General features: G+C 41.9%; 1 protein-coding gene and 1 long non-coding RNA gene across 6 annotated transcripts in view; both read right to left on the bottom strand.

Annotated features, from left to right (window-relative positions):
• The window catches only part of Phactr1 (phosphatase and actin regulator 1), a 500,641-nt gene that overhangs the window by 368,867 nt on the left and 116,858 nt on the right, over positions 1-14,916 (bottom strand). The window lies entirely within an intron of this gene.
• Positions 7,146-13,012, bottom strand: LOC125615583. The gene is made up of 2 exons (XR_007346220.1): positions 10,296-13,012; positions 7,146-8,235 (listed from the first exon to the last, which is right to left on the bottom strand). It is a non-coding gene; the product is annotated as an uncharacterized LOC125615583 (long non-coding RNA).

Genomic DNA, 14,916 nt, shown 5'->3' with positions numbered 1-14,916 from the left:
GGGGATAGAACTTGGGAGGACTCTACCACTGAGCTACATCCCTAATCTTTTTTATTTATTTTTTATTATACGAAAGGATGTCAAATAAGTTGCCAAGGCTGGTTTTGAACTTGTGATCCTCTTGCCTCAGACTCTGGAGTAGGAAGAATTACAGATGTGTGCAACACAGTTGGCACTCTGTCTGTCTGTCTGTCTCTCTCTATATATATAATATACACACGATTGCATTTACATGTACATATGTATTTATTTCTGATGTTGATTGAAATTCTTTAAGATCAATTAATTTTTTAATTTTTTAAAAATGTGAACTGATTCCAGCATTCAAACTAGCTCTCTGGCCCAGGGAGGATGAGGCCAGATCTCACACTCATTATTTGTGCATTGGTTGGTCACAGTTTAAAGACAAGAACTGAAAAGAAAAACTCATCAGCTGCACCTTCATAAGTGACTGAAGTAAACACAGAGGACGGCCCTTCCTCACGGCACGGAGCCCCTGTCCTGCTTGGACCCGCCTACTCCTCCAATAGTTGGTGAAGGGGTTCCACCCTGCTCCTCTGCCTGAGTTTGGCTCAGTGTCTGCTTTATCACAACACGTGCCTCTAGCTGGGGCTCGTGCATCGGGCGTCGAGTCCAGAAGACCACGGAACTGCTGATCTTATGTCTGTGTTTCATGGGGTCTCTGTGTCGTCTCAATGAGCCGTGGAACGGCAGACCCTGCAGCGCTGCCCTGTTCATCTTCTGAACAGGAGTGCGGGCTGACCACTGCTGCGTCCCTTCATGGAACCTTTCTCTCGAGGAGTCAGGGCCTAATATTTTGTTAAATGAAATAAGTCAGACCCCTGTCTCTTCTTCTGCCTTTTGCTGCTCTCCGGCCATAAGGTGAACAGTTTTGTTCCACCATGTAGCCCTTGCCCTGGCCATCCAGCACCCCTCCCAGAAGCCCCAATTCAACGGGTCCACCCGATCATGGACTGGAACCTCTACAATTGTGAGTTCCAAAAAACCTTTTCTCCTTGATAAGTTGTTATCTCAGGTATTATGTCGTAGTAATGGAAAGTTGACTAACATCTTAATACCACAGATTTTGGAACCATCAGATTCAAGTTGTGGCTATGAATATTACTAATATTAATGAGCTATTTAAATTCGTTAAGCTCTACTTTCCCCCTTTTTGAAATTGGCATAAGAATATCTATATCTTAACAATGAGAAAGGACTACATAAAAGAATGCTTTGAAGCATTGCTGCAGTGTCTGGTTTAAACTCTCAGTAATAGTGGACACTTTGCTACAATCTGATCTGCAAACTTTGCAACATACTTATCAAGTATGTAGGGAATGATTTGTCCATAGCACCATTGCTGTGTTGACAGATGGGACATGAAGATCCAATGCCCTGGGGACTTATATCTGTCTCTAAATTGGTGAGTTATTTTATGATTTCTGTTCTTTGGCCTTCTCAAAGTATGATCAACATGTGTCTACCTCCCTAAGTCCAATGGCACTGGGACCCTGACCAAACAGAATTCCTAAGCCTATAACAATAAGGATCACATATGAGAATTTGTCAGTATAAATGTCACTTTGTGAAGTCCCTTTAAAAGGCCTTCCTGGATTTCTGCCCCACTTGCTCTGTGCCTTCCACTCCAACTTACATTATTTTAGCTTTCATATTGCAGGGTCGTTGCACATTTATTTCTAAACTCTACTGTAAACTTAGTGAGAACAGGCTCTATCTTTTAATCTTTGCCTCCCACATGCCTGGAACAGTATGTGGCATATGGAGCTTTCAGTACATGTGTACCGAAATGACCTACGGAGATTGCCATGGATAAATGGCAAACTTAGTACTTCAGAACTAGGTCACGTGACTGCAAAACCCTTATTTTGTTCTGAAAGATTTTTGTCAAAGCAAGGTGATGGAATCTCACCTTTTTACTTACGAGTAGAAGAATCATAACTAGTCCCAAGATTAATCCCAAGATTAATCTTGCCAAAGTGCTGAAAAAGGTAGCCTAAGGCTCTGAGGATGTTAAAAAAAAAAAACACCCCAAAACAACCTAAACCCATCTTGCTAATTCATTCAGAATGGTTTTGTTTTAAATCACCAAATGGTACTATTCCTACCTAGGGGAATGTTGATTTAAAAAAAAAAATTAAATCATGTAAGTATATTAATTTGATTTTAAGTATAAATTTTAGGTCTTTTCCCTAGCATAAGGCTTGACCTAATTTTTATCTAAGCAATGAATTCCCATGCAACTTTGGCTCATAGGCAGCAAATAGCTAATAGGAAAAATAAATACAAACCACCCTGTCAATAAAATGAGATTTGATTGATGGCACACCCAGACCTATTTTTCAAGAACAGGAAATTGTTTTCCAGCCTTCCTGTTTGCAATCATACTTTTCTTAGTTGGTTGCTTAGATCTGTTGGAAGCTGGGTATTCCTGCAGCCTCAAGAGAGAATGAAAATGACCAGGGCTTTAGGTTTCACAGGCTGAAAAGATTCTGAGGTTTCATGACAGCCACGATGCCACTGCCCTTTTCCACGGTCACAGTATTTGGGAAAACTAGGTCTCTGCCTCTGGTCATGGGTAAAGGTGACCATGCCCAGGATGCCTCTGGCTTGTTTCTCAGGTGAACACCAACGTTTTGTTGTTGGCAGAAGGATAAGGACTTATTGCTGCTCTCTCCCCAGAGCTGCAGAGAACTGATCAAGGCAAACAGCTAAAGCAGAAGGACTGTAGGATCTTGCTGGCCATAGGTCCCAGCCGACATTACAATACAAACCCAGCAAAAAGGGGGATTCTCTGTACTCACAAGGCTCATGTGTATGTGATTGAGCATACAAGAAGATTTGCATTTGGTTGTGTATTGTTTTTTAGATAATTCTAGAAAGAATGAACTTTTGGAATTAAGCTTAAGTAGACAGAGACTTAATGATTTGAAGAGACTAAACAATTCTGCTCCCAGAGACCCAAGGCTGCAGGGGGCTTCAGATCAGCTGAGCTGTTCCCTTGGCAACTGCTTTCAAAACCATTGTCATTGAGAATCTCTACAACCTACAGTGACATGTGCCTTCCATTTCAGCAGCCTGGGATTGTGACTATTAATGTCACTGTTGATATGCCCAGGGCTAGAAGGCTCCAGAATCAAGAGAACCAGGGATTCACTGTCAGCCACTCTGCCAGGATGTCACCAAAGGGATCAATGCTTAACTTGTGTTTCTCTTCTTGTGCCAGATAGATCTCATGTCGTTTTCAGACTCGGAGCCTAACTTTTAAAAATTAGATATTCAGGAAGTCCCTGGACAGAACTGTCCGTCCTACACTTTCCCAGGCCCAGAGCAGAGCATTCCATCAGGATTTGACAGAAACGAGGAAATTGCTCGCAAGGTGCAAATATCCTTTGAGACAAGCTGTTCAACCCAAAATACCTCCTATTAGCCTGGCCTACTACCCTACATTGAGGAAATGCAAAGAGAAAGCAATGCACACATTTCCATAACACAACTATCAGGAGATCACGGAGGACCCAAGCACCGGGCAGTTCTTTGGATAAATGAGCACTTCTGATATTTTTTGCTCTATTTTAAATAAATTGATTAAAGTAGCAAGTTCCTTTCACTCAAGAAAATTTCCATTATCACAAGGGAGAAGTTGAATTTCCTAAGACATGGAGATTTTCCATAGCAAAACTCTAAGCCACTTTCGGGTTCTCACTATCCTTTTGTACATCCCCCATCAGGTGGAGCTGACATTCAGTTCTGCCTCCCTGCCACCATGCTTTTGTCTCTGCCATTGTCCCAGTGGGACAGTGGGTCATGGTCCAAACATCCCCCATTGACATCATATTCATTTGGACAAGTGTCATTAAACACCTTCTCCGCAAAGCCCTCCTTGCTCCTTTCCTGCTCAGAAGAGATCCTCCTCTAGTGTCACTCTCTCAGCGCATTATTTGAGTCCCTGCTTAGCATTCAGAAACAAGAACGGTCGTGACTCATGCCTGGGGATGGGCCAACCCGAGTTAATGAATAGATCCTATGCCTGGGCCAACTCTGATCAGCGTCTTCTGCCTTTCTACATGTTTTGTGGAAGATTCTGAAGCTGAATCCAGCGACTGGAAGAAACCAGTGTCTGCAGGGACACTGGAGTAGAGCTGCAGTAGTACATGTTCCATGTTGGCTGTTTCCGGCATAGATTCTGTGGCTTTTGAGGCTGGGATTGTTTCTCACTCAATTTTATGCATTCCACAGTGCCGTGCTTAGTAGGTGCTCAGTATATGTCCTTTGAATAGGTTGAAATTGGCAGTGCTGGAGACTCCGGCTATAAGGTGGATTATTGGGACTTCTGGTTGTGTAAGAGAAAAGATCTGATGGACGCCAAGGATTTCCTGCCAAGAGATTCCAGAATAGGGGTTAAACAACCCCTCTGTGCAGGATGCATTGTGTCCAGGGCTGACAGAGGAAGGCGGTCAATTTAGTAATTTCTCTACAGATCCAAGAGGCAATAATGTCTAGAGACTGCTGTTATTTCAGCATGGATGTGTAAGGAGTTTGCATTCCAAAAGCAAATTCTATATGTTTTGCTATTATAAAATGTCAGAGAAAATAATATATATCTAATATATCATAATAATCTTAATATATATTTAATATATATCATATATAACATATATATAATTATATATGTATTTTGTAAACTAAGTGGCTCCTTTGAATACTTTTTCAAGCAGGTTTACCTATTTCATTTCCTACCAGAATAACTGTACCTTCCTGATCCAGTGAGAAAGTATCTAGCATAGAATGTTCTCTGGGGTCTTAGGCCACTTATTTAAAGGACTTTCTAGGGATGGTGTATGCTTCCTAGAACCATATCAGTAAAAAAGAGCTTTTAAAAACATCTGGTCTGACTCAGTTGTTTGGTAATGATAGAAACTGAGCCCAGGAAGATGGCTGTCTGGTGGTTCTACCACGTTGGTTAATGGCGAACTTAGAGCCTGGCTCCTGGTCTCTGCTCTGACTGCCCCATTCCTCTACCTCCCATGTGCCCCTCTCTGGTGTTCTTATTCCTTCAATCCAGTTCTTGTGGCGTAAGATTGTAAGATTCCTGTTTCCCTTCGTTGGGTTAGTTTTTGTAGCGCAGAGTATAGGAAAGAAGAAAGGCAGCCCTCAGCCCAGCTCTGGGCTGCTACCTGGCTATGGTTAGGTTATTGGTATTTTAAATTTGCTCCTGAAGCATTTCTCTTAGGACTGACCCCAGTACTCTTCACTGTATATTGAAACGTAATAAAGAAAGCTGCTCTTCCATAGCAGGACCAAGGCTCATGGAACACCTGATGGGAGAGAAAACCCTTCAGCCTTGCAATGAAGAATTGTTGAAGGTTTCTATTTTTTAAATAGAAAATGTAGAACTAAAAGTTCAAACTGCTTTAGAGTAAGTCCTTAGAATCTATCATATTATTAAGGATTTGGAAAATTAAAGCAGAGGCAGGTGAAATATATGCTCTTACTCAGATGCTGGAATCTGTTCCAACCTGGCTTGGCCATCATTACTCTGCATTATGAGTTATTGGTTACTTGTGTACTTAATGATTAAGTGGTACCTTTTATTGCATTAGACAACTATTACTTATATCCATTTCCCTGAGGAAACTTGAACGCTGTTGGCTGATTGAAAGGCAAAATTTGGCCATTCTTGGATTCCCTTCCAAGCAATTTCTTCTAGTGCCATCAAAACCCACTGCTATTCTCAACAGGATTGAATCTCCTTGCATGAACTCATTAATGCCCTCCATTATTATCGATTCATCTAGATCGTGTTCCCTAAGCATTACTGGAAGTAGACTGCTTAGATCCAAAACCTCATCTTATCCTCTGCACGTCTCCCCCTCAGCACCCACTTCCTGGTACACCATATGTATTCTTGTTAAGTTTGACTTACTAAATCTATTGGTTTGATAGGAGTTTTGAATAATCATGTCCAATTTATGAAATTCGGATGAGGTAGAATTTTTCAGAAGCAAACACATGAGATCTCTTGAAGTCAGGAAGACTAAGATACATGGATGTATTAAGACAGCTCACTGGGGTATCACCATGGGTTTAGTCGTGTACCCCAAGAGGGGATATGTTGAAGTCCTAAATCCCAGAACCCGAGGATGTGTCTTTTTGGAGACAGACAGGGTCTTTATAAAGGTAATCAAACTACTCTGATTTCATGGGGCGGGGGGCTTACTCCAATGTGATTGGTGTCTCCTTAAAAGAAGGGACACAGAGGCACCTGGGCAGAAGGAAGAGGATGTGAAGACACATGGGAGACGACTGCCATTGATTAGAGCAATGTGTGTGCAAGCCAAGGGACACAGGAATGAACAGAGAGCCACAGCGGGAACGGTCAAGGAGGATTCTCCCGGGAGTCCTCAGAGGGAGCAAGACCACGCTGCCACCCGACCTCAGACTTCTGATCTTCAGCGCTGTGAAAGGATATGCTTCTCTTATTTTAAACTCCTTAGTTTGGGGAGCTTTGTGACCTCAGTCCTGGGAAACCAATACTAATACTGATTGAGGCGAACGGCCCCTGAGAGATTCAAGTGGAAAGGAAAGCCATTCTCTGGTGAAGACGGATTTTGAAGAAGCAAAGCTCCCGTTGGAGAGGTGGCAAATATAGTTCATCTTGTGTGCAAAGTTGGTGACCTGGTGGTGGCTGCCTGGAGCACAAAAAGACTTTGCGTGGGCATGTGGGCACGGTGGGAAAGGGTGTGGGCAGTCATCATATCTACAGTGAATGTCCACTCGGGTGGAGGAGTCTGTATTAGCTGCAGGCAGAAGCAATTGTTGTTCTGAAGGCTTCCTGGAAATTGTGAAGGAGGAAGGAGATTCAGCATGGTGCAGTCTTGGGAATAAGAACAGGAAGTGGAGATGGAAAGGTGAAGTCAGACAAATCCATCAGGGGCAAAAGGAAGAAGGAATCCCTGACTGCCCCAAACTTCAGTCCCTGCATGCAGTCGGATCTTGCAACATAGCAGGAGAAAGGACATAGAAGAAAGAAAAGTGACCCCCAAGAACACACAACCAGACCAGGCAAAAAGAAGCAGGCACTGACTTTTGTTAAATGAAGTCACTCAGGAAACCTCAGCAACTCAGCAGGTCTACTCTCTCCATTTTGAATAAATGTTGCTTAATTTATTTTCTGGAAATTTAAAACTCTTAACATAACTTTGTGGGCAAGCATTGTGGGTTTTTATTTGGTATTTTAAAATGTCTGAGGAGTTCTGGAGACAGGGGAAGGAAGCCTTTTGCTCTATGACTGTCCATTGTCTGGAAGATGGGACCCCACCCCCCCGTGAACATGTCAGGGAATGTGACGGTTGGTGAATATAACGGTTAATGTCATAGTTGGTGAAACCAGAAGTCTCCCAGGCCTCTTCAGTTCTGCAAGCCCCAGATGGCTATGGCTGTGCTCCTCCAACAAGACTTCTGACCAGCTGTGTTTTAGCATGCAGTCAAGGTCATAAACACCCGAATTCGGCATAGGTACTCAGGGTTGCAAATATCTGCTTGTGAGCATGTGCTCACCATGTAACCTGTTGGCACTGGGTCTTCTTTGGCCTGCGCATAAAAAAGGCCTCAAATGGAAAGACTCAGAGTTGGGGGGGTGGGTGCGGTATTGCTGCAGCCTCTGGATCCAGCACGTCTATGTCCCGACTGTGCCTCGCAGCGTCTTTCCCCTGCTGGGATGCGTTTTCCAGGTTCCAGTCCCAGCAGGCAGATGGAATCATAGCGTCAGTCACGGGGCTTCTGCTTCTCCTGCAGGCATGGAGTCTCAGCTTCTCCAGTGCCTGGACTTTAGACTCCCAGTTCCTTCTGTTGACCACCATTACTGTGGACTGCTCCTCTTCCCTGCCCTGAAAATCTGACCCCTCACCATGGAGTGCTACCTACAGCCCCTCTCCACAGGGGGCTGCGGACAGACCACTCAGCACCCTCTTCACACCCCTGCCCCTCTGGGCACCTCCTCCTCTGGCTGTGGTAAGTGTTTCAGAGCCACCCACGGAGGTGGCAAGGCCTTCCTAAGTGGCTCATTCTCTCACACACTCCTGGGGAGCTTCTGTTATCGCTCATATGTTGGAGTCTTCTCTCCATCTCAGGCTACATGGGAGACTTCCTGCCGGAGGAGGGCCTCTGCCTCACTCAACAGGAGTCACACTGTGAAAAATGAGTCAGTGCAATCTGTGAATCCAAAAATTTACAGAGAGAGAGAGAGAGAGAGAGAGAGAGAGAGAGAGAATATGAATATGAACCTGCTTCCGTTACATCGCAGTGGATTTCTGTCTCAGGGGAGTTCCTCTAGTGTCCTCTGACAGCTGAAAGACTTGAAAACACATTCGGAACAAGAAACCCAGCTGTTCTCCTCATTTCTGCTCAAGTTCCCACATCTTGTTTTTCAAAGTGATCGGTAACACTGAAATGTTTATCAGTGATGTGGAAGAAAAAGCTATTAAATGTCATTTAAAGTGAGATCATCTCCAGACATGTTGCAAGCCAATTATCTGGAGATTTTTTTTTTCTCTCTGAAGTAGCCCTCCTCCCCTTTCTAAGTGAACTGCTATTAAGTTTCCAAATAAAAGGTCTCCACCAGTTGCACTGGATCTTTAAGGGAAATCAGATTGGCATCTTGATTCAGTCCAGCAGATCCCAAAGACGCTTGGGAAAAGAAGATAAAGTAAAAAAAAAAAAATGAACCAATTACCCTGTATGCATATTTGTGTTTATGTAAAATCTTATCTACTTGGTATATGTGTATATGTGTATCTGTAAGAGTATAGAGAAACTGATGTCTTTTAATTTTCCATCAATGGGTGATCATTTCCAATGGCTAAAGATAAAGATGTCAACACACAGACCTGATCTCTCTGGGAGGCGGTTAGCTTACTCTGTCTCCAATTAATATATGCCATTGGTGTAGCTTGAGGGTGTGGTTAATAATTCAAGTCCAGTTGAGTTGCACCAAGGCTGACATTGAATTATTATGGGTCATGGGTTTCATTCTTCCTTCCTTATGGATAAAATGCTCCATGCTAGCTTTGCCTAAGGATCTGCTGTCGCCCCAGTAAATGCTGTTCTAACTACATTAAGATGGAGAGAAAAAAGAAGTTCAAATAAAAGATAATGTTTTAGGAAATAGCTAATTATTTTTCAAACCTCAGTTAAATAGTATCATGGAAGAATAATTTAACTTTAACTTTTCAAAATTAATTTTGGATGGAAATATCTCCAAATGATTGGCTATTTCCCTGCCTTTGGAAATGGAGCATCCTAAATATAAAGCAGCACTTTTTAAATAATTAGTTATCATGAATCTTAAATTAGGATATTGTCCCACCGAAACACCTGGCGATGTGCATCATTTTTCTCTTTAGCTAGGTGGTCTCTGGCTGCTCTTCTCTGAGTTTTCCCAGCTTCACTAACAGATTCTACTCATTGCCATTATCAATCCTAATACTAACCATCAATCGCCAGCTAAATGTGTTAAAATCGCATAGGAAATAAGATTTATAGATATTCGGTGAGAACAGAGAAGTTTTTACTGTGGCTGAGACCCAACAGCTTTGGGTCATGGACTCCGGCAACTGAGAGATCTTTTTGGTTTGTTTTGTTCTTGGTATTTAATTCATCTCTTTTGTCATAGATGAGGTTGCTCAGTCTTAGGTTTATGAATAGTAGAGGGGCGATTACTTATTCATATCTATTTACTACCTATCTGTACCTGCACGTATCTATCTATATCTATATACATATATCTACCTATCTCTATATCTACATCTATTTCTATATAACTGCTGTTAAAAATGACATCACTGACTGTGACCAGGCCAGGAGTACTAGAATTACATAGTGTGAAACTATGTTGCAACACACAATGCCTATCATAGAACATCACCTTTCAAAGGCTGGGTGCTAAATGGGGTACAAACGACATCTACAATGATCACATCCTCTCTGCAGCTACGAAACAAAGGCTGAAGGAGCCTGTCACAATGGAGTGAAGGTGATGCTATCACAAGTTTCTGAATTTTCGTATATTTCCAAACTTTCCACAAGGTTAGGATCATCTCAAAAGTTAATAAGCAAATGTATGACTAAAAGCCCAATAAAGACCCCAAAATTCTCGCCACTCCTTGCACATAGAAATCGGATTTCACTTCATAAACAACAACCGTGTATGCCTTGAAGCTCAGAATCTTAAACTCATGGTCTGCACACAGCTTCATTAGATGAAGAACACCTACCTCTGGAGTTCATTGCCTTGCGGTAGGGACCCTTAAAATGCTGAAAGGAAACTGGATTTATTAGAGCACAGAGTCCTTAAAACTGCCACTATTTTGAAGGAAATCTGCAACATGATCCCAAGGGCAGAAGATGATCTATGGTATCCCATTAGAATTCCCCGTTTTCATAATGTTAAAGATTACATTCTCAGCCTCAGCTGTGGGCATTTATTAACTGACTCATTGCACAGATATTTATTAAGCTCTCTCTAGGTGCCAGGCTCCACACTGATGCAGGAAGTAGTAGGTAAATTACACGGGCGAGGATCATCCTTTCCAGAGGTGCAAAGTCCTTGTACAGTGTTTGGGGATCAGCCTCTCTCTCTCTCTCTCTCTCTCTCTTTCCTTCATTCCTTCATTCCAGAAATGCCTTCAAAGTGTGTATCAGTCCCCTTCTCTTCACATTCCTCCCCTTTGCTATCTGTAAGTAAGTTAAACTATTCATCTTGCTGGCTTGATTTAGGAATAAAGTGGAGAAGAGACACATACTTTCAGCAGATGCATGGGCTCTGCCCACAGGTAATTGCTTGAAATGTTAAGGATGATAAAAGAGCTCATTTAAATAAAGAAGCCAAAGTTACTCTCACAGAACCTGAGAGAAGGCTGCCTTCTTGCCAAATTGTCTTTTAAAAGGAACGAGATAACATACATTGCGGAGATGCATGCGCAGGATACACACCAGAGCCTACGAAAGGAACCTAATTGCGCAGGAATCTGATACTCAGACACATGGGAGCCCACAAGGAGATGCATTAACCCCCAAAGTTACTTTCCTTTCAGGGCTTTTTTTTTTTTTTTTTTTTGGTAAACAGCACACAAAAGCTGTACATGTGATCATGATTTCAGTGCATTAGACTGTCTCAGAGCTGAGCAGAAATAGTAACCCCTGGGGGAAGTACCTCTGTGCCAGGGACTGTAATACTGCCATCTGATGCTGCTGAGCAGGAGAGAGAATGCTCAGCATTAGGGGGGATTTTTCACAATGACATCTTTGCACCCTGCTCCTCTCTCCCTGCAAAAGCTCGAGCCAGCAGCTGGCACTAGAGACTGGGATGCAAAGGAGAGAGGGGGGAAGGAGTCTCAAAAGATCTGCAGGCAATGTGATGGGGTGGCACCTACGCATCATGGGATATGGGAAGGAGAAGAGAGACCAAAATAACTCAGGGCATTTCTTCACTTTCCCTCTCCTAAATCATGCTAGGATTTACAAGCACACCAAGCACATAATTGCACTGTAAATTAAAAAGTCACAGTTGTGAAAAATAGAGATTTAACACTCTGATGCAGTTGTATGTAACCATATACATAAACACTCATGTCACATGTACATCATTAAGGTCTTTTGTTGTTGTTGTTGTTTTCTCCCCCAAAGCTTTTACCAAACTGAAACAAAATTGGTGGCCTTTTCTGTAGCCCCTTGGGATTGCCCACTGTGGCCCCAGCACTGATTGCTGTTACTCACTCCGACCGCTAGAGGGCGCTGCATGGAGGCAAGTGCTTTCCTTCCTAGGAGGATCCTTGCTGTTCCCGCCCCCACCCCGCCCCAACCATCTTCTTTCTTTCCATCCTCTAATAGTTCTTGAAACGCTAAAGGCTCTAGAAAATAGATTCCCTATCTAATATTTCTCTGCATTCTACAGTAGTGTTTTGCATTCATTATTAAATTCCATCACTTATTGAACACCTTCTTACCAATATATGAACTCCTAAGGTCCAGGAACTGTCTATATACTGCACCTTAGTGTCCCCTATGTGAAGAACAATGACGGCACATCATGGAGAATATCAGGAGCTGTGTGCCTTAACCTGTGCTACCTTAGAGCCTCACAGTGAGCTAGTTGATCCTTAGTGTTGAATTTGCACTGGAATTTGAAGGTTCATTTTACACAGAGGAAATGGAGATTCAGAGATGCCAACTGATTTGCACAAGGTCACGCAGGCGGTGGGTATTCAGCTGCAATTCAGACCACATCTCTTTGATTTTAACATGTAATTTGTTTCTGCTACACTTCACTGATGCAAAGAAAGAAAAAGCATTTATGACCACATAAAACATTTTTACACTAAAACAAACATCAGTGTGACCTGTTTTCAATGAAGGACAATAGGAACCATATTGACCAACTTCCCACAAGGTGCTACTCCTAGCATGGTGCCTGTTCCCCATATTATATCTTTCATTTGACATCGGTTTATTAACCATCTTTTAATGTCTCAAAGCTTAGTTCCCATTTAAGTCTGAAGTTCTTGGGAACTGACATGAGAAGAAGTTGGTGATTTATGATGCACAATCTAATACTTATAAGGAATCAATGGTTTCTAAGCAACTGGGTTTCTCATCAGCTTCCAAAGAAATAGGTATTTCTAGGTAAATCAGTCTTCTTGTCTGTCTGTGTATCCATCATCCATCCATCCATCTACACACACACACACACACACACACACACACACACAACATACATAACTGCTATTTCCCATTCTCCTGGCTCTACTCTTCCCATCAGCCATCTTACCACCAGATTCTATGGCTCATGATTTCTGACTCCCTTTTTCTTCTGGCTCTTGTAAATTTTCACTGAAATGAGGAGCGAGAAGAAACATCAAAACTCTAGATATCTGAGGTGCCTGCTGTGTAAACTTCCAGAGCTAGTCTTTTTGGATCTACAGAAATGACTTTTATTTTATTTATTTATTTATTTTTAAAAAATATTTATTTATGTATCTTTAGTTTTAGGTGGATACATTAGCTTGTTTTTATGTGGTGCCGAGGATCGAACCCAGTGCCTCATGCATGCTAGGCGTGCACTCTACCACTGAGCCACCACTCCAGCCCCATGACTTTTATTTTAATGTTCTCAAAGATTGACTCAAGCCAATTACTGCTGTGAGCTGTTAATGAGAACATTTTGAATATTCTCCTACCTATAAGGAAATTTAAAACAAGAGTTTCAGTTCTAACATCAAGATACATGGGCCATCAAGACATTAACCCAGAGTTCTTCTACTTTCCAATGACAACAAGAAAGTTTAAGAACATGTTTAATTTAGGTAGCATATAAAAGGAGGGAAGTCACATTGTGACCCAGAAGGTATTTATAATTATGTACTAGTTGTCCACTTCATAGAACATTGAGATTCCTTAATAATCAGTAAGTACAGTACATGAATGCTGAGGTTCAGAAACCTGAAGTAAGATTCAAGATATTATCGAAAGTTTCAAAAGATACTCTTTCATTTTAAAAATAAAGGTGTAAGGATCCCTAAGGCAACAAAATAAGCAGCTTAATTAAGTGATAATGTCAATAGAAAGGAATATTTTCATAGGCTAATCATTACCACAAGAGATACACCAGATAAAGCAAAATAATTACCAAAATGAACTTGGTATAAATTGAAATGTTTGGAGCACTCTTTCTTGGTCAGATCCATTTATTTACTTTTATACCTATCATTTCTATGTTTTGATAGCTGGATAGCTACAGCAAACACTGAAATGCTAAGTTATTCTCTTTGGTTAACCATTTCCTCCCAAGCATGATGGAAATTTGATCTTAATCCAGTCATCAACATTTCAAAAAATGTTTTTATTTTCTGAACAATATAAACAATAGAAATCTTGATATCTGATTCTCAATTCACACATATCATGCTCTTCTCCCTGTAACCATGAGTGTATAGAGCTGAGACACTTTGAAATTCCTCCCTTTTAAACTTAAAAATAGTCTTCCAGAATTTCAGGGTAGTGTCCTCTCAAATCACCCTAGCGCAAATGTTGCAGAGACATGCTTTTTAAGTAGAATGATGTGATTCTGTGTCACAAATGAGAAAAAGAAGGAAATAACACTTTGGAGTAGTAGAGAGATCATGGTCCTGAAGTCTGGACCCTGTCTGACAACTTATTCAGTGTATGACCCTAGATGAGTCACTTCTCCACATCTCAGTTTCCTTATCTTATACCTGCAACATTTACTGAGAAGATGAAACGAAGCAACAGTTGTGACTTGGAACTGGGATGTCCTCCAAGGGCCAGTGTTGATGGCCTCGTCCCTAGTTTGGTGCTACTGGGAGGTGGAGGAAATTTTAAGATGAGGGAAGTCTTTGGGTCACTTCAGGTGTGCCCTGCAAGGGGACTGTGGGATTCCAATCCCCCCGCCCCTGTCTTTCACATCCTGGCCCTGAGGGGAGCGCTCTTGCTCAACCATGTGATCTTGCTACTACGTCTGAATCACCAGAGGACAAAGCAACACGGCCAACTCATCATGGGCTGAAATCTTCAGAACTGCAAGCCCAAATAAACCTTTGCTTTTTGTAAGTTGGTGGATCATCTTACATATTTGCTATAGTGATGGAAAACTGACTAACACAAAGAGGATTAAATGAAGTCAAGTGCATTTGAAGAGTTTAAGGAATACCTATTCTGCAATAGACAGCAAAGAACCAAAGTTGGATTTTATATTTTTCACTATAACAACCTCAAATGTACCTAGGGCATCCTCTCCTATAGAGTGTCACTTTCATGAGTTCCATGTTCCCACCCAGTCACCTGTACAAGGTCTTGTCTGAGCATGGCTGAGGGTGGCCG

The sequence above is a fragment of the Marmota marmota genome, unplaced genomic scaffold (assembly GCF_001458135.2).
Source record: "Marmota marmota marmota unplaced genomic scaffold, marMar, whole genome shotgun sequence".
Lineage (NCBI taxonomy): Eukaryota > Metazoa > Chordata > Mammalia > Rodentia > Sciuridae > Marmota > Marmota marmota.
Note: the sequence above shows the minus strand (reverse complement) of the source record. Positions and strands in the feature narration are given on the sequence as shown.